The following is a 21,117-nucleotide window of genomic DNA, read 5'->3' on the forward strand; positions in this document are numbered from 1 at the left end:
ATCTGCAGCAAGTTCACAGATTATTCATGTAATGCTCACAGTTTAACAGGGGTATCCTAAACTACAGATAATGATGTATTCTGGGGCAAGGAAGGCCGGATTTCTGTGCAATGTATATGCACCTGCACTTGCGCACCTATTTCTTCACATGTGAGAACAACAATTCTAAATGGAATAGACTCAACTATTTGAATGAATGGAAAAGCTAAGCTCCGGAACTAGGGACAGCCAGAGCTGATTCTCTGCACTCTGCCCAGGCCATGAAATCATATATGCATACCTACCTACGTCAGAGGTATTGCTGTCTGTCTGACAGGAGTTCACTGCTACTGTTTCACTGCACCAAGCAGAAGGAGATGAATCCATAGGAATCCTCCCCAGATGCTGTGAGGACTCCCTTCTGCACAGGGAGCCATGGCATAAAGAAGACACAGCTACTCTGACACCTATATGGACAAGCCCACTATAAATTTAAAAGGCATACAAACACCTACATACACACCCAGATTAACCGCACATTCACAGAATTATATTGGCTGAATGGAAATGATCAAAAATCAGCACTCTATTTTTTGCATCTAGCTCTTCCGGAAGAGACCTCAAAATAAACGGTGTCCTCACATTGCATGTGGACCACAAAGATAGTTAGCCTCTTTTGTCAAAATTGAGATCTATCAGCAGGCACTATCTCTCTCAGCTGTGTCACTGATCACCGTTTCCTAGAGCTGACAACCGGTGACTGGTTTTACCATCAATCAACTTTCCTATTCTGTAGTCTCCATGCTGCTTATATGCATAACTGAAGTGTCTGCCTGAGAGATGTAACCCTGCATCCCTCCCTGCACATAGTGTAGAGCCCTTTGTACTCAGAGCTGAAAACTCTCCTATATAAAGCATTTTGAGTCATGTGCTGCTACTGCAGTTTGTGTTTCGTCAGTTGCTATTTGCTGTGCATGGATACTGATATTGAGCCTCATACAACATCACTGTAGCACCGATCTACTGCTAAATGCTCTCAAAAGCAAGGACATTTCTAGACATTGTTACCTTGCTTTGAGTTGCTCAAAACCTTTGTCCTGAACATTACACCATGCAGCCAGACTAAATTGTCAGAACTACAGTAATTATGTCCTTCTATGTTTCATTAATAAACCGTAGCACAATCATTCCCTGGTATAATTTTAAGGGGAGCATCAGACTGTCCCTGGGGAAGGGAGAAGGAGAGGCTAGTCCAGATTCTTAAACAGACATTTCTACTGCACACTACCTGAGGGAGAAGACACTTGTATTATCTGACAAGTAATGACTAAATATGAAAAACTGCCTTTAGGCCCATGTTTTAACTGACAAATTTTGTCCATTTCAAAGTGATCACATAAGAAGTAGTAGGAATCCCATTTGTTCACAAGCTTCAAGTGAATAACAAACCTCCAAGTTAGTGCCACCAGTGGCACACGTTTCAGTTGTGCCTTTATCAAAACCTGTCCTGAAGGAGGATGAGTAACCAACACTTGAAATCAGTTTGCATTTCAAGTAAGGTGTTGCCTTCTGCCCATGTTAGCAAGGAGTGATAAAGCTTTATGGAAAGTATGTTTTCAGAACAGGCATTTGTGTCCAAAATATCTCTGCGTGCTTCTTGGTACAGCTCTACCAGGGGACTTCTGTAGAGACTGTTTTGATTGCTGTGCTTCTCTGAACTTGTGAGACAGCATGCAGACCAAAGTAGCTAAACCAGATGACTTGTTTTGGAGCTAGAGTGGAAACTCTGAAAAACAGTAGAGCAGACACAGACAGATGATGAACAGCTCTCCCATATAATAAGAATACTCTTAATTCCTTAATCCTGAAGTATTTAGAGCAAAATGAAGCAAAATCATATTAATACACAAACTGCCACTCAAGCATGTGAATATATGATTGTAAAAATGACCTGTCAGTTCTCATTCTGAAGATTTTAATGTGGTGGAAAGTCTGCTGAAATCTATGTGGAATGCAGATAAATTCCAATTGTCCAAGTAGCTCTGGGACAATCCAAGAGTCATGAATTCAAATAAAGTCAAACACCTTGAGAGTTTTAGAACCAAAGGATATGTCTGACATCTGGGTAACCTGAAATTTGGTTACACTAACTCTGAACCATCTGAGATTACCATAGTGCTGTATTACCAATATGTCTATTATGGATTTACAGTATTATCAAAATCAGGCTCTCGCAATCAGAGATAGAGTCCATCCACCCCTGCTTTCTGCCAGAAGAGAAAGCAGCTGTGTTTTTTGATAAAAGACCTGCCATACATATTGATTTTACCATACTGGATTGCAAGTTTTTGGCAGGGACTGATCATCACTGTCTTCACTAAAATTCTCAGAGCAATTACTACACATATCAAAATTCTCCAAATGGGAGACCAGAATATTATAAGTGATACAGCAATTTTTCCAGGGAATTAAATTGTCTCAGTTACATAGAAGGTCAAAATAAATGATAATAACAGTCTCCCATGGCCTTAAAATTTATTAAATATAAATAAATCTAGAAAACAGTGCAGTTAGAGAGAGGAGATGAAGTGCATTTTCAGTGAGGTTGTTTTTTATAACAAGTAAGCTGAAATTCACGTTGTACTTGTCGAGTTGTTTTAGCCACACAGAGAAAAGCAAGAATCCTTTTAGACATCCTAAATCAAAATTCAAGAAGTTAGCTTTGGGAATTTGTAGTGAAATTCTGTTTAGAAATTTATCCACCTTTATTTTATGAGAGCGAAAAATCTCTGAATAAAACTCTGCATTTTGGGGTTAAACAGAATGCCTTGTTGATTCTCTTCAACAACACTTTTCCAACTTCGCTGTTTGCCTGTGATTGAAAGCCCAACTGATCCTACAGGCAGACTATAAGAAGACTCAGTTTCTTAGTGAAATCTGAAATTTGTTCTTGGGAGCACATCCCGACAGAGCACAGCAGTATCAATGAAAGCACGCACAGCCGCGTGCTGATGAACCTCTGACCTCAGCAAGAGACAACAGGGATGCGTGGTACCCAGTCCACCACGCATGCCCTTTCAATTTGAGAATGCAAGGCAACTGATGATCTTAGACTGTATGAAATGGAAATACATTTAATCTCTACTGTGTTTCTACCTCACTGACCCTCAGATATAGGAGAACAGGACTGAGACCCTAAGTACTTATACTTTTTTTCTTTTCTGTTGAGAAAAACCCAAGAGCTTTAACTTCTATAGAAAATCTTGGGTTATATTTTTTGAATTCATCATGGTGTTTATTAGATAAATAAGTAATACTGACATTAAACATCATATGGGACTGCAAACCACTTGTCTGCTTCAGGAAGCTCAGATAGTCCTCTTTTAAATTGCCGTCCTACTGCAAAACCATTTCCAGCCTTATTAAGTAGGACTCCTGTCTACATCCCAATAAAAATATATATATATATATAGGCAATACCTCCCCAGCTAAACTGTTTTAAAAACTGATCTGTTCCGTGTCCTGTCTGATAGACACAATAATGGAAGTCTGTGAAAAACATGACAAAATTGCACACAGATAGACAGACCCACAACAGAGCACGTTAAACAGCTGCTAAACCTATAGAAGTCACACTGTTTCCTGCACTGATTGTTTGAGGATCTGAGCTTATTGAAGCCAGGGTGATTTGGAACAGCTTAGAGAGGAACTATTGACTGAAGAGCCCTTTTGTATGGAAAACCATTGTTCGGTAAAATTTTATGACTTCACAGCTCTTTAACAAGAGGAATTTTAACAAGGAAAGTTTCCTTCGAGGTTTCTTTATGAAGTGGGTGAGCTGAGTTCCCCATTTCTCCATAGATTAAGCTCTGTTCTAAGAAGCTTTCTCATCTTTCACCTACTGGAAAAAAAAAAAAAAAGGCATAGCCTGGGTTTAGCAGTGCAAGCCCCTCATCATGAATCAATACCACCCACCTAAAAAGAGGAAGAAGAATTTCCAGCATAATTATTATTAAAGTTGTGATGATTTTTAGAGGAGCTGCTGGTGGTGACCAGGGTATCTCCTCTGGCTAACAGTTACATTATCGGGAATCCCCAGGCCCTGGGCATTTGCCAGAAAGAAAGGCTTCAAGTTTCTCTTCACCATAGTGTCATTCCAACAGGGGGCAGAAGGCACAACTCATGCTTTCACTACAGTGTCACCTGGGGGCTTGACTTGCATAACATTCAACGATACAGAGGTAAAGGGTCTTTCACCAGACGCAAAAAGTGAGAAGACTAGGGCTACCAAAACACACTATGAAATATACTCTGGGTGCATGTGTGCAATCTCTTGACTCATCCCATTGCTGCGAGGAGGTTACACTCTGTGGCAGGGCTTCCTTCAGTGGCTTGTCCCCAGAGGGCAATTCAGCAGTAAAAACAGCGCAGTATCATGTGCATAGTAGCACTCATTCAGTATTTCTAATGCTGCAGCATTAGCCCTGAAGCACATGGAAGGAGAGGCAGATACCAAAATATGTAGACATCAAAAGTAGTCTCATTACATTCCTAAGTCTTATTAAAATCCACTGTAATCCTCCTTGCCAGGACTTTTCTGCCAGACTATCATTCATGATCTTTACAACCCATACTCATAAACCTGAAGAATTATGTTTCATCTCGCATTAGATTTTAAATGCCATTTCTAAAATGCTGTTCTGTGTCAGGACCCACACAGGACACTGTACGATGAGAAACTGAAGTGTAACTTTTTATTATACTTTCAAAATGTACCTAAATGGAGGCCAAAAGACTTTTATGCTTCTAAAAACATAAAAATATTCTGAAGTACTGTGTTCCAATGGGACATATTTTTCTTAGAGTTGTCCTTCTCCAGTGCCAGAGATATTTTCCTGATCATGTGTCCTTTATGCTTCACACTGGCTTTTTTCCTCTGACTCAAGGAAACTTCATGTTAATTAGCATAAGCCAAGGTCAAAGCAGAGGACATGAGTGAGCCTAACAAAGTGAAGACCCTTTTCAATGTATCTTAATATCCTAAAGCTTCAGGCTTTGTAAATTGCATCTTTGTAGGATTTATTCTCCCCATTTTTTCCAGTGTTTGGACTTGATAGGAACGCCTAATGGTCTCCAAAGAAAAACGCTGCATCTTGAAAGGCAACAATTGCTCCCTATGTGGTATTGAACTCCCACAACTACAAATTGATGTCAGTGCACCACGCAGCCCGCTGTGGGAGGGAGGGCAGCTAGAAACACACCTCGGGGACAAATGTCATTTGTCTGTCATTTCCCTGGTAAAGCACCACACAGAATCTTGTCTCAACCGAACAGTGAAATGGCAGGTCCACTGGCATGCTCTTTTTTTTTTTTTTTTTTTTTTCCCAAATGGCACACACATTTAGAGTAGCACCACAGAAAATATTTGAAAATGCTGCAAACTTATTTCCTTTCTCTGGCATTTGAAGCTCTGGGCTCTACCAGCAGAGTGGAAATCTCAGAGAAAACCGCTTGTGATTCCCTGATATGTGGGGAGGCTCCCTAATACCTTTGCACAGGGAGCTGTGGCAGCCACAGCAGCTTCCCCGTACGCTTACACCAGACCTGCAGCTGCAGCTCCCGTTGTTTTGAACTCTTGGTTTGATAAATGCTGCCGTGGTTACTGTGCTCGATGTGTGGTCTGGAAGGGAAGAGGTTCTTCCTTGGGAGGCAGCAGCACCAGTTCTGCGCACTTCAAGCGGGATGGCATGGAGCTGCCGTAGTGTCATCTCACTTTTGTACATGGGGGGAAGCTGCCTTATTTGGGTCACTTCTGTATTTATTATTGTCAGAATTTTACTTTTAGACACTTTCAGCCTTTATACAGCTTTCTGTGCTGTGACAGCCTTTAAGACTGGGTATGTGCTTTACAACTTACAGAGTGCCAGGAATGTGAATAGTGCCACAAATATAATAGACGGTTCCTGCAGTTTACTATTAAATCAAAGGTATGATTACAACAGCAGCAGCAACAGAGTGCTGAATTTCAAAGATTAGCAGACCATCAATTTCTTTAATATTGTTATCTCTGAGCTTGACACTTTCGATAAGCAAGTATTTTGTCCAGCAACATCTCCTTACTTTCTTCTATCAGAGTAAAGTAACTGTCACATTTCCAAAACCTTACGGATCAATGCTGCACTTTTAAAGGAAATGATTGGAAAAAGGCAAATGGGATATATAAGAATTGCAGCACCGTTGCGGCCAGGTGCATGCGAATATTTATTACTTTGTAACAGCTGAAAATAATTTGTGAATATGCAAGATGTGTACATGAATAATTTTGTGTCTGCTTGATAATAAAAACCAAACAGCATTATAAATGACCTGACAGTCTCATAGCATTCATGTCATGCATGTGTGTGTGTGGGGAGATATGACATATGTTTCACACATACTTTATCCCTGTGAATGCTAAAATGTCTAGTCCCCCAGCAACACATGGGCCCACGTGTATATTCAGAAGTGGAAAAGGACAGACATGGCCCTGAGACTGCTTGGGCTTACCCAGGTGTTACCCTGACCTCCACGCTGAGGTGTAGATTTCCCTACCTACGTGAAGGCTACAGGTGATGCTGTGGGACCTGTCAGGACCATCACCCCATCTGGGTGAAAGCAGATCACCCCTGCTGTATGTGTGTCTGGAGGAACTCTACATTTCTGCTGAATTATACCACCAGAGTGGAGTTACCAAAGGTGAAATTAGCTGAATTCCAGTTCTGCATACATAGGCTGTGTCACTCTCTCTGGCCAGGCTCACAATAGCTTGTCAGTGATGGAGCAAGGGCGAACACCTTGCCCCCAGAGGGGCTGGCCACTCGCCTTACATCAACTTACATGGCCCAGTCTTATATCACTCAGGGACGGGGTCAGCAGCACAGTTCCTGAGCACCAAGGCCCAAGAGCAGTCTTGTGAGGAAGAGGAGGAGGAATGCCCTGGCTGTACCTGCTCGTCCCACTGCTTCCCTGGGGAGAGAAGAGACATCCCACAACAGGAATGAAGGTTTCAGATGAAGGTGGTTGATGATGAAAAAGGAGAAGGCCAAATCCATGCACTGGACCAGCTTTAAAGCAGAAGTCAGCCACCCTCAGCACAGGCATGGTTGCATCAGCTGAATGTCTACAGCGACTCAATGGTGTGAAAATGCACTGAATAAGCAGTTATCACCTTCTTGCTGTGTTTGTGAGCACCCTCACTGTATCAGAGAGTGCTGGGTGCCCCTTCTTTCAGAGAAAAGATAGTAAATTACTTCACTTTTAAATGGGATTAAGAATATGACCACTGCAATGCTCTCCCACCTGGGAGAGCCAGAGGATGTCTCTATAGGGTCATTAAGGAGCATCTAAGAAAAGCAAACCTGTTGCTGTTGTTAAGAAAAGGTCTGCATCTACACTGGAGACAAAATAAATAAAATTTGGAAAAAAGAAATTGAAAATACCTTGATTTTCATTTTCACTGTGAAGCCTGTAATGTTGCAGGATATTAAAAAAAAAAAAAAAGTAAGAGACGGCTGAGAGTGCATCTTTTAGAAACGCCAAAGCAAATGAGTATCTGTGCCTGTTGTCCGCAAGCATATAAATTCATTATACTAACAGTTGTGTTGATGTAGCTGTGATGATACAAGCAATATCATCATCATGATGATACAAAAGTAATCAAGGTTTGTCGTGAGAGGCAATATCTTTTATTAGATTAGGACATGAAGAACGGCATATGTGCCTGTAAGGTAGCCTGGTTTTCCCAAGTATAACAGTCAATCTAATAAAGGACATTATATCTCCTGACAAACTTTGCCTCATTCTTACCACACTGTGCAGTTTTCTTTCTTTCTGCCAGACTTGGTTATACTTAAAAGTTGTTTGTGTACAACATTTATTTAAAATTGCTTTAATATTATCCCAAAAGACAGGCGGGCTGGGAAGGAGAGGAGGATGTTCCTCTGCTATAACATCTTTCTCTCCCAACAAACCATCACAAGTCATTTATTAGCAATGGATTTGTCTGGACTGAAACTGCTGGAAACAAACTAAAACAATAGATTCGGAATACAACATGTTGTTCATGTGCTTGCCATATGCCTATGTTGCAAGCCCTGCCAGGTCCACACACAGTTATTCAATATTGAAAGGATATTATTCAACTTTTACTGAAATCCTCTGTGATTTCATCAGTAAGATGGGTTTCTGTAATCCAGATGGGATCAGTGACACGGCTTAATAACAGAGGCAGCTCTGGAAATCAAGGTGATTATCAGCGTACGGGCCACCCAGTCTGTGCCGTTCATGGGGCTCTGCCAAACAGAACAGGAAGAGAAACTGGCATCTACTGTGTATCAGCAGCAGAGGCATTTTGTCACTTTATTTATTGATCTATTTATTGATTTATGATGTGGGTGGAGCTTTGGGGGAAGAAAGCCGCCTTTTAAAACCTGGTTTTATAAAATCAGCATGTGAGGATAGTTAGACACTGTTCTGTGAACATTTGTGTCAGACACCAAGAGCTTCTGCTGTTCTTTTGTACAGAATACGTCATTAAACATCCTCCTTTTCAAAATTGTTGCTATTCTGAAAATAAAGCAGAATGCGTTTTGTTTATCCATTCTGAGCAACTCATATTTGGGTGCAAGTGGTTAAGCATGATATACATAAAACATCTTCTGAAGCTTTTAGTCATTACAGTCTGGAGAACTTCCTTACCAAAATATTTCAAGTTCTAATTAAAACTGAAGGCCTACTGCATTGTCTTGCAGGAAAACAGCCCCAGAAGAGTGACTGGAAGAAATAATTTTAGAACCGATGTAGAGTTACTGTAAACTATCAAAATTAGGAGACATAAACATGAAATAATAGCCCTAATGCTATCACAGCCGTACACCCAAAGAGCACATTTCAGTGTCTCACACCTCAAAGCACTATTTGTCAAAAATGCAGAATTACAACACTTGTCATGCCATGGGAGAACCTGCTGAGGGGGTAGTCCACACATCTCCTTGGAGTGAGCAGCAAGGGACATGTAACCTCCAACTTTTTCCCATTGTGTGACTGAAGTCATGTTTGCGACATACACCAAAACCACAGAGAAGGAGAAAGAAGAAATGGGATGCGCCTGGGTTTTGGCCACCGATGGGCACATACTTCAAGCCATGTGACAGGGAGGAGTTTCAGGACCATTAGGAGTAAGACTGTCCAGGAGGGAGCTGCTAGAGCAACTCTACAAGCCTGCAGCCTTCTGGAGAAGCAATGGGACAGACAGTAATAACTGAGATGTTTACAAATTTTGATTGCTCTCAAATCACAGGAGCCAGAAACAAATGGTCTTGCCTGTTAATGCTTCCTCAGTTTCCCCTTTACAGAAACTCCATCTATTTGCCCTTGGGCATTAGGCATTTGCATCACAAGCTGATTTCCATCTTCATGCCTATTTCCTTAGCTCTCCTAGATCCTTGTTCTAGTCCCTCAACTGTGACATATTCCTCATCTGTCTGCAGTCCTCATCGCTAGGTTGTCCCACTGAAGGCTACGTCCAGAGCTCACATCTACCAGGCACCTCTCCAAGCCCCTTTTGAAACCAGGTCCACGTCTTCTCCTGTTAATCTCCCATCCCTCTCCCTAGCCAGCTCCTGTCACCAGATTCCCATCTTCTCCACCAGATGCCTTCCCATCATGAATATTCTTTCTTCAGTAGAAGACTCACTCTCTTTCCAGGTGACCCAGACATATTGCTGCTGGAAAATATAGGAGAGAAGAGAGAAACTAGGTAAAGACAGGCCCTTGACTGAAGTTACAAATTGTTGGGTTCATGCTAGGGAAAAAAAAAAAATCATTTATTTTCATTTTAAAGGGGCTTTAATTTTTCCAGATATTGGTCCCATCCAAAGACCAAAAGAAGTTAAAGAAGTCAAGAAGACATTTCCCAGAATGATCTATCCATGTACCTGAGATCAAGGAACCACAAGAAAAGAAGCAGGCATAGTCCAAGCTGCAGGAAACCCTGGAGGACCAGTGGGACGAGCTGCTTCAGCTGGATAAACAGACTTGGATTCTTTACACTAAAATAGCAGGGCATCAGGATTTACATGTTTAAAACAGATATTATGCCCTCAGATGACTTAAAATAACTCAAGTTACAAGCTTTGCTTGTCTTGTAGCTCTCACATGGACTCAAAACTCCATTTATATTTTTAGAAAGTCAGCCCTGGACTCTTGAATTCAAGGTGATTTAGGTTGAAGTATGCTTAAATATTGCTGCTGAGAAGTCTGCGTGTGACCGTTTGGCTGTGCTGCTGAGGGCAGCATGAAGCCTTGCTCCACGTCCTTTGTGGCCCCTGACTGTGCCCAAAAAGCCTGCAAGCAACTTGCAGTCTACCTGGGGAACTCCAGCCTCTCTCTACCTGCCAATGCAGAAATTCAGTTCCTTTTCCAGCCTACTTCTTTTCCCTATTTTTCATTCTCCCACTCTCTGTGCAGCCTTCTGTCACTGTCGCCCTGCACATGAGGAAGAATGCCATTCCGATCACATCTAAGAGATTTCCATTCTGTTTCAAGTGAAATGTCTACTATTGTCTTAAATCACCACTGCTGCTCAGTTGATACACGTAGGCTGGAGAGTAGGGGATGGCGTGGATTAGAAAGAAGATGCAGGTGAAAACCCAGGCTAGAATAAAAAAGGAGAGTAAATGCTCAGTTACACTTTCACACTAAACCTTACTGGTCAAAGCAGAGCTAAAACCAAAGCCAGATGAACCACGAAGATTTAGTGACAGGTTAAGGCAGTCTTACATGCTGTAAATATTAGATGAATACAAGAGTAAATCTGTATCTGTAACTAAAAGGGCAATATAACCACCTTTGATCAGCGAGACGGTATACAACATTCTTTCATGTTCTTCAAAGGCAAAAAGATATTTTATTTACCTAATGTCACTTATATATTGTTTGCTCTCCCAGAGTAAGATCTAGAAGTACTTCTGCTTGTGTGGAGCGCAGTGAAAGATAAGAGCCCATAAAGCAGTCAGATGATCCGAACCCTAGCCATATGTTAGCCCGTGGATAGGAAAAGAGCAATGCAGGGGATTTAGACCAAAGTCTGCAAGCAGAGCAGACATAAACCAGAACCAGGTGTGCCCCTATGGGCTGATCTCCTGTAGCGTTGATCCTTCTTCAATATTGTGTTGACATCAGCGGGCTTTTGGTGTGAGCATGCCCCGTTGGCTCTTTCGGAAGTTATTAATGTGGACGGCACGCTGTTGAGAGGTGTATGAAGGACAGGACTTTCTGCTGGATTGTCAGACTTTCCAGCTCAGCATGGAGCTGAAATGTGCTGTGGTCTGTGTATGGCTGGGGTTGGAACAAAGAACGTGAGCTCTGGTGTATTTACCTGGGTTTCACTGAGTGCTGGCTCAAGAAAAACACTTTTGGAATCAGCATTTGACTTGTTTTTCGATTTTTCTTTTTTTTTTTTTTAAATAATAAAGACAGTATATACTCTTGGAGAGAGAAGTTGAATGAATGTGCGAATGGCACTAAAAGCAGAAAAATAAGGGTATGAAATAATACAGAAACCTAGCAGGGTCTTATTTTGGGGTCGTAGTGCCCCCTTGCGGTAATGTGTGTTCAGAGAGCTGTAGGGCTCCCCATAATTTTTAGGCTTATTTGTTTATACAGCAGCGTACATAAAACCTGAGGATCTAGCTTGCTCTCCTGACCCTGATTTGTTCTGCTCTTTTTGCGGTTCGGTGCGCTCCTGAACAACTCCAGCGTCTGTAGATTTTCGCGAGGCGCAGCGGGTATTTCCCGCGCACGGGCGGTAGCGATGTCGCCGCTGCGCTGCAGCCACACGCGCTCGGAGCACCCCTCAGCGGTGAGGCCGCCTCTTGATCTGCTTCTTCCCGGGAGTCAGTTTCAGTCACCAGGCGATATTTCTGTGTTTCAGTAGGAGACAAGAAGAGGGGAAGGCACAAAGGCATCCCCGCAGCACTCACCCGCGTCACCCTGCTTGCTCCCCCGCGGGACGCTTCCTTGCCGTGCCTGGGTCTGCCCAGGAGAGAGGCCAACATACACCTCCTCCCCAAAACGTGGATAAGTGGTCCTGGCCTACATTAGCATTTAGGATCTTAATTTCAATAACAGCCGTTTAGCATTCAGTAAGAGGTATCCATTTATCAGAGTAACACTATCAGTCACTTCCCTGTAAGAAATTTGTGCTACCTCAAATGCCCCATTAGGATGGAGTAACTAAATAAACTGAATTACACCACCATACTTTTGCTTGAAATACAATATGGAGACTAGGCAGATGATGTCTGTTTTTCTGCAGACTCATTCTATCTCACTAGGGAGCGAGACAAGGTCCACTGAGGCCACTGGACATCTTTCTTCTGCCATGCTTTCCATGCTGGTAGATCAGTACTTTCTGAAGCATACTTGTAGAAGTTGGCCTAGTCTGCTCAGGGGAATTCAAGCATCTATAATATATGATGCATCTTTTTTCTTCAAGCAGTTATTTTAGGCTGTACATTCTTTTGGGCAAGAATTAAATTTTCCAGCACTTGCAGTGTCAAGATACTCTAAGTCATTAAAGAGCAATAATATTAACCAGACATGCCTACACTTTTGTTGCTAAGCCTTCCAAGAAAATGGCTTCATTTCTGATGTGGGATGCATGTTCTTGTCTCCAAGGAGGGACATTTTGCCCCGCAGACCATAATGATCACCTCTGACCACATAATGAGTCTGTGCCAGCATCAGTCTTCAGCCTGGATCACTTTCCTCCTACCCTACTGCTCCAGCTCAAGCACCTAAGTCACCCCTCTCTGCCCCTCACTCCCAAGTGTGCTAAAGTCTGTGTCAAAGCAAAACTGCCTTTGACTTCTTCCTTCCCTTTGCACTAGTATGTTTTTACCATTATTTCTTTCCACTAGTTACTTATATTGTAAATTCTCATCACTCTAAGACAGTGAGCAGATCTTTGGTGTCCGTTTATTTAATTTTCATGGAGCTATTCACTGAAGACATTTCCCCAGCACAAACCCCCACTGTGCTCACAATGTAGCAAGGTCCTGCATCAGGAGGACATCTCCTAGGTCAGAGCATTTCAGCAGCCTCACTTTGTACTGAAATAGGCCTGTCTTTATCATCTCAGACAGTAGCAAGTGTCATTATTCAGCCACACATATTTTTGCCAACGCTGAAATTTCCAAAAGGTTCCGAGGGAAAGCCCAATAGTTTTTTAATCTGTACATAGGGAGTAACAATCCTAGTTGCCTTGATACTTCAGGGAGGTACAAACTGCAGTAGGTCTACCTCCAGTAGATTTTACACTCTCCCCTCGCGCTAGCAAAGCTATCAAGTTGGGAGTTCGGCGTGAAAAGCTGTGTTTGACCTTGCTCCCCGCTCCTTCTCTCTGTACCATTCAGCTCTGAAGTTTGCAGAGTGGTGGAGGGAAGAGAAGGGGAGAGAGGAATGTAATAGCCCTCTTGGGCCGACTGCCTTTCCTGTGCTTTTCTTTACTGCACAAGTAGCCAGTAACGTTAGCTGGACTTTTTTTTCATTCCGCTTTCTTTCTTGGCAACAAAAAAACCCCCAACATTTTGGAGAGGCAGAACTGTTTCACAGGTTGTTTCTTTTTTGGTCCCATTGCTGCAGTTTTTCATGACAAATGCACAGATTCACTTAGATTTGAAACATCAGGAAAAGTTTAGATAGTTTAGTTTGAAACATGCTTTATATAAACATTTCAGTTACTCTTGGTTTTAATCATTTCTGAAAGGTTAAAATACACCAAAATCAACATAGGAGACTTTGGTCAGAAGTGTATTTTGTTAGCATTCTACTTTCTCAACTTGCTGAGTAAGCTGGCCAGGACTTGAATGTAAATCATATGTACTGCTCTAAAATGGGGACCTAAGCATGTAAGCATGGATCTAGGTGCCTAGCTTTAATAATCAAGACCGAAAATGTGGTTTAGAAAGCGCTTATTGTCTCATGACTGTCCCAGGAGATGCAGAGGGATGTCAAGGGGCAGTTTATACCAGATGTCTGCCATGCTTCTGCCGCAGCCACGGACAGTGACTGATAGTCTGCCTCACTTTGGAAAACTCTTAGTCGTAATGTTGAACTCTGCCTTCACCCCCAGAGACCCAAGTGTACCAAAATATATGCTACCATGGCATGCATAGGGTCTGCAAGTATGCTCTTAACCAAGAAAGCTCTTTAAAAAGAAAAAAAGAAGGGACAAATGACCATTTACAGACAGGTTATGACTAATTCATGATTTTTGAAATGCCATTACAATGGGAAGATGACTGGACACAGCAGAATAGCCAAGGAGAGCATTTGCAGCATCGCTGTCTTTCTGCTGTGTTTTAGGAGGACTGACATTTTCTGAAGGGCATACAGCAGTCATTTCAAGGCCGAGTCCAAGCTGCTCCCTCAGCAAAGCACTCCTCACTCCTACAGCTCCTTCATGCTGTTACCACATACCAGTATATCACAAATAAATTTTTCAGGCAAGCTGCCATATCAAATTCTTTCTCTAGTGGGTGGTCCTTGAGAACAGTAGGGTCCTGTCTGTATTACCAGTCTTGATAACAGACTGTTTACAACATTAGGATTCAATGGTTTAGATTTTTTTCCCCTGCTGTAAATTGCTTGTCTAGACAGATTCGGAGCTCCAATCTTTGCAAAAGTAAGGCTTTGACTCAGCTACTGATGTAATCCACTGATTAAGTACATCATACTGTTAAATGCAATCTTGCACTGCATAGTTCACATTTTCCTTAATCTAATACTGTTGCAGACTGACTAACTAAATTTTTTTCTTTAATAATTGTCTCCTTTACCTGAACATAGGGATAGTTCAATAACTGAAATCTATGTGAGTCAAAGATTTGCTTTTTGCATCCCACAACTGCAAATTGGTTTAGCCTGGAACCTCTTTACTCAACAAGCAGTGATTTGGGGGAAAAAAAGGAAAGCAAAAGAGTCAAAATAAAAAATAAAAAAACCCCAAACAACAAACTCACAACTCGATGCTGGCCTACGCATTCAAAAACCTTAGTGAGTGAAGTTCAAAAAGATCTGATTTTCTGCAAACCGGGGCCCTTATTGAACCCCAACTTCAAGGGAACACAAGCCACTAACACTTTGGCATCACATCTGGGTGATCACACACATGTATACACACAAGTGCTAAACAGGGATATGTAATCAGCACAAGCGAATGAAAAAAAGAAAATGAGATTCTTGAAATGTGTTGCTTTTTGTGTTATGAAGTACTTTCAGACCCTATTTGCTTCTTTTCATAGATCCAGTGCTTTTCTCTCTAGCTTCCTTCTGCTCACTGATCACTCAGAAAAATAGCAGTGGTTTAGTTCCCTGCAGAAAAAAATCCGCGAATAAGCCCTTTTTGGGAACAACTGTGGGTACAACACACTCCTGAATAGCCTGCCATCCTGTGCCCTTAACACTTTTGCATCACCATCAGTTTGGTGATTGTCTTAGGTCCCCCAAAAAAACGATGGCTCCTCAACCTTCCTGGCATCTGGTCTGTGAGGAAGGTGGCCATGGCCAAAAGTCTTGTGCCACAAAGGCACCAGAGCTGAGTGGAACTGAAACTGATGGTGGCCTTCCCATGGCAATGAGGTCTGCAGGGAGGTTTTGGGTTTTTTTCCACTGCATGGCCCCTGCTGGGGCCAAAATTGGCATACAGCGGATACAGTTGGTGGAGTGGCCTCAAGAAGCATGGGCCTCACTAGATGGAGCTCTTCTTCCAGCTGAAAGGGACCATGAAATTAAGTGTCCTGTTGCTTGGGACCAGTTACTGTTCAATATCTTCACCAATGACACAGACAGTAGGATTGAGTGCCCCCTCAGCAAATTTGTGGATGACACCAAGCTGGGTGCTGCAGTTGACACGCTTGAGGGAAGGGATGCCATCCAGAGGGACCTTGACAGGCTTGAGGGGCAGGACAATGTGAATGCCATGAAGTTCAAGAAGGCCAAGTGCAAGGTCATGCACCTGGGTTGGGGCAATCCCCAATATCAATACAGACTGGAGGATGAGCGGATTAAGAATAGTCCTGCAGAGAAGGATTTGGGGATATTTGTAGATGAAAAAATTACATATGATCCAGCAATGCGTGCTTGCAGACTAGAAAGCCAACCATATCCTGGCCTGCATAAAAAGTAGTGTAGCCAGCAGGTCAAGGAAGGGGATTGTCCCCCTCTACTCTTCTCTTGTGAGACCCCACCCGGAGTTTTGTGTCTAGCTCTGGGGGCCCCAACATAAGAAGGACATGGACTGGTTGTAGCAGGTCAAGAGGGTCATGAAAATGATCAGAGCACATCTCCTGTGAAGAAAGGCTGAGAGAGCTGGGATTGTTCAGCCTGGAGAAGAGAAGGCTCTGTGGAGACCCTGTTGCCACCTTTCAATACATAAAACAGTCTTATAAGACGGAGAGAGGCTTTTTACCAGGGCTGTAGTGACAGGACAAGCGGCAATGGTTTTAAACTGAAAGCCGGTAGATTAGATATAAGGAACATGGTGGTGAGACACTGGAACAGGTTGCCCAGAGAAGTCGTGGTTGCCTCATCCTTGGAAATGTTCAAGGCCAGGTTGGATGGGGCTTTGAGCAACCTTGTCTAGTGAAAGATGTCCCTGCCCATGGCAGGGGCATTGGACTAGATGATCTTTGAAGGTCCCTTCCAACCCAAACTATTCGGTGATTCTATGACCCTGGGGAATGGAGGCGTCACCCTGCATTTAGGGCCTGGAGGGCAGTTTTTCCTCAGACTTTCAGCTGCAGCCAGGGTATAAGCACATGAGCACAGCTGGTTTTGGCTCTAGGTGGTTAGCCATTATTTTGGTTAGTTAATTTGACGATATTCAACTTTCCCAGCCCTGGGGCTCCCTGGTGGACGAGGAGTGCAGCTGGGGCTGAGGAGAGGTGTTTGTCCAGAGGTGATCCTCCTTCCTCTTGGCAGCATGGGGAAGGTGCTTTGCCGCTCCACACCTCTTCTTCCCAGTCTGTAAAACAGGGGTAATGCTGAATCCTTCCACAAGGTCCGCAGAGAGCCACCTCTCCAGTGTGCAGGTGTTTTTACTGTTATTAGCAATGTTTTATCACCAAACAGGAAGTGCCATGTGATGGGTGCTGAGGGAAGCAGAAGGCTCGACCTGCTGGTCCGCTCCTCCACCTTCTCCCAGGCAGGGAGTGCTGGGAAAAACTCTGCCATTTTCCCCCTTTGTTTCTATTTCCCCATCAACCAGGTCCAAGTTTAGCAGCAAGAGCAGATGATACAGCTTTTAAGCTGTTTGTTTGGCACTCTGAGGAGACATGTGGCCTACAAAATGAAGGGGAAGGCACAATTGCTTCTCCTCCAGGCTTACACACAGATGGATGATCCACCCACCAACTTCTCTGAAAGGCCAAAGGGGGAGAAACCTCTCTCTGCAGCCTTATGCTAATGCACGGTCAGGGAGAGCACGCTGAAGATTGCAAGTCAGCAAGATCCCAGCCTGATATTGTGCAAATAAAGGGTGAAAAGGTCGAAACATGGCTACTCTAACAGAGTGACCATGCAAGAGCAGCGAGTAACAAGATCCTCCTGTTCCTCAAAAGAAACAAATCTATGCTGAGCTGATTGCTCAACTCCAGTAACAGCCTGCAAGACTCACAAGGCACGCACAACCCTAAACAAATGTGAGACAAGAAGTATGGAAATGTCACTTGTCATAGATTACAGGACTTGTAAACCTTGGAAACCAAGCCTCCATGGCTTACTAACCTCTGCCTGTGCCAATGCTGCTTGTGTTCCTGGCGTCCCTGTGTGAGATAAGCCGGTTATTTGTTTTCAGTGGCCAACATACAGATCTTTTGCCACTGTAGGAAGGGTGAAAGGGTGTTCTCCAACCTGATTTAGGTAATTCATATGAAAATCAGAGAGAAAGCAAGAGGCTGTGTAGCTATATCGTGTTATCATGACAAGCTGCAGGCAAGGGAGTCCTCAGTGTTCTCTGCTGCTGCCACTGAGCCCTCTACATGACCCCACTGACTCGAGCAGAGCAGGAGCAGTCACTGCTCTGTAGGAGTTGCTTCACCCTGCTGGGACAACTCACACACGTAAACCAAATATGCAAAGAGCTGCCTGTGGGCAGGTCCTCGGTATGTGTTTGGAGCAGAGGAGCAAGGGAAGGAGATGTGCACTGCATTTCACGCTGTACCTGAGAACGTACTGCCTGAAAATATGCATCCAGGGAGAAATGAGCACTTATACCAATGGCAAACACAAACTCTGCGTTCCACACTCAGGCCTCCTGTTGAATGTGCATTTCCCCCAGGCACTTCAGCTTTTGGCCCACATGTAATATTTATCATATATTATATTCCATACTTATTTGCTGTGCAGCTGCACAAATATCACACTTGGAAGAATACAGTTTAACCACTTGAAAACACAGTCTTTATGAAACCATTCCAACATCTTGCTTCTCAAACACACAGTGCTGAAATGTCCAGCACAGATGCTTCATTTTCACTTCGGAATGTTTTCTATATAGGGTGTCAATATTCAGTAGTAGTTTTATTTCAAGAAATATTTTATATTAAGGCATGAAATACAAGAGGCCATAGAGAAATACAGAATCCATTTAATTAAAAAGGCTCTGAGATACGACAGAGTTTTAAGAAATTTTCTAGAGTCATAGAAATAACTGGCTTCCTGTTCCAAAGAACAGAATGTCATCATTTGATGACAAGACAAAACCTGAGGAATTAGTTAGAAAACATTTTGAAAATACTGAACTGATTTCATACTCTAAGAGTCAGTGATACTTTCGCTCCTGAACCACAGAATTAATTTTTAAAAAGAACCCTTTGTCCACTGCTTTTGTTTCTAATGATGATTAAGAGCACCAAAAATAAATGTCTCCCTCGCTCCTTCCTTAAAAACTAGCAGACCTATCTCGAAATATACACTTCCACATGCACAAACTGGAAGTTAAAACTTCTGCTTGCAGACCATTAAAACTGGTAAGCAAAAATGTTCTTCTCAGGGCCAGAGGTGATATTTATTAAGCTTTACCCCCTGCAGATGTAATTGCAGCTATTTTGTCTCAGGGGAACTCTGGAGAAAGTTTCTACACAGGGACGACCTCCCAAGCACACATGGCTGATGCAACATTGCAGTGCACCCACATCTCAACACTTTTTCTACTGTCCTTTAGGAGTATGGCTCAGATATTCTTTTTATTCAAAGACAGGATTTAATTTTCAGTATAGTCAAAAGACTCATCTAAAATCTCACCTCAACATAAAAATGATAATGTTGACATTTACATAATTGTATTGAGATCCATGGTTGTATTTTCCTGAAAACACCATATGTATGCCATTATGTGTGAATTGGCGCTTATCCTCTTAAGTATATATAAAATAAATGTTTGTGGGTTGTTGTTTTTTGTTTTTTCTTTTTTTTTGGAGGGGGGCACAGAAAAAGCATTGAAAGTGTTACTTTCCAAGGTTAAAAAAAATCCAAACCAGAAATCTAAAACACTTACAATATAGTAAAATTTCACCATTTTACGTGTGACCCAAGCCTTTTTTTAATGCTGGGGCTTAGCAAACTGATCTTTAAGTGACCTACTTTTTCACCCCCAATTCTGACATGAAAGAATGTAAGTGCATCAGCAGCTTCATCAAATTCAATGGAAGGACCTGGGAAGCTGTGTGAATAAGGTGATTTTTTATGACTGCTTGCAGACCTGGATCAAATCTGATTTTACTGTGGGCAAGATACATACCATTTTATGTATCACAATTTTCATTATTTCAGTTCAGAGATCTCAGCGCAATCCTTAGTTGTTCTTTTTGAGAATTACAGCAGTAAGTATAGTAGGCAAGTGCAGAAAGCTGGGAGCCTGTGGTGCTATAAGTCTATGTGGTGTTGCCTATATATGTCACTAGCTTGAACGCAGCAGACAGGAATCTCTGGAGCCAGTAAGATACATTTTGTGATTCCTCTCCATCTTCTGTGGCAAAGATTACAGAGACTTTTCCTCACATTTGGCCAAAACCCACCAAAATGTACTTACTTTTATTAAGAAGTACCTTAATATAGCTTTACCAAAAAAAAAAAAAACCCAACATTTTGGAATGCAGAAGTAAAATAAACCTGCAAAATGAGAAAATGCATTAGAATTCCTGATTTTTAACAAACAGAAGTGCATCTCAATAAATAGACTAGACTAGATTAGAACAGTTCAGTCAGAAGGGACCTCCCACAGTCATCTATTTCAACTGCCTGATCATTCCAGGGCTGACCAAAAGTTAAAAATGTATTATGGAGGACATTGTCCAAATGCCTCTTAAATACTGGCAGGCTTGGGGCATTGACCACCTCTCTAAAGAGCCTGTTCCTATGTGTGACCACCCTCTCATAAAGAAATGCTTCCTCATGTCCAGTCTAAACTTCCCCTATTGCAGCTTTGAACCGTTACCGTGTGTTCTATCACTGGATACTGGGGAGAAGAGCTCAGCACCTCCCTCTCCACGTCCCCCCTTAAGGAAGCTGTAGAGAGCAAGGAGGTCGCCCCTCAGTCTCCTTCTCCCCAAACTAGACAAACCCAGAGTCCTCAGCTGCTCCTCACAGGACATGCCTTCCAGCCCTTCCACCAGCTTTGTTGCCATCCTCTGGACACATTCAAGTACCTTCACATCCTTCTAAAATTGTGGGTCCCAGAACTGCACATGGTGCTCAAGGTGAGGCTGCACCAAGGCTGAATACAGTGAGATAATCCCCTCTTTTGACCGGCTGGATGTGCTGTGTTTGATGCATCCCAGGGAGTGGTTTGGCCTCTTGGCTGTCAGGTCACCCTGCTGACTCACGTTGAGCCTGATGTCCACCAGCGCCCCCAGATCCCTTTCTGCAGGGCTGCTCTCCAGCCACTCTTCCAGGTTATACTTGTGCCTGGCGTTACTCCATCCCAGGTGCTGAACTCAGCATTTGGACACGTTAAATTTCATGCCATTCATGATTGCCCCATGCTTTAAACTATCTAGATCCCTCTGCAATGCCTCTCTCCTTAGGAGAATCAACAGC

This window comes from Larus michahellis, chromosome Z (genome assembly GCF_964199755.1).
Source record: "Larus michahellis chromosome Z, bLarMic1.1, whole genome shotgun sequence".
Classification (NCBI taxonomy): domain Eukaryota; kingdom Metazoa; phylum Chordata; class Aves; order Charadriiformes; family Laridae; genus Larus; species Larus michahellis.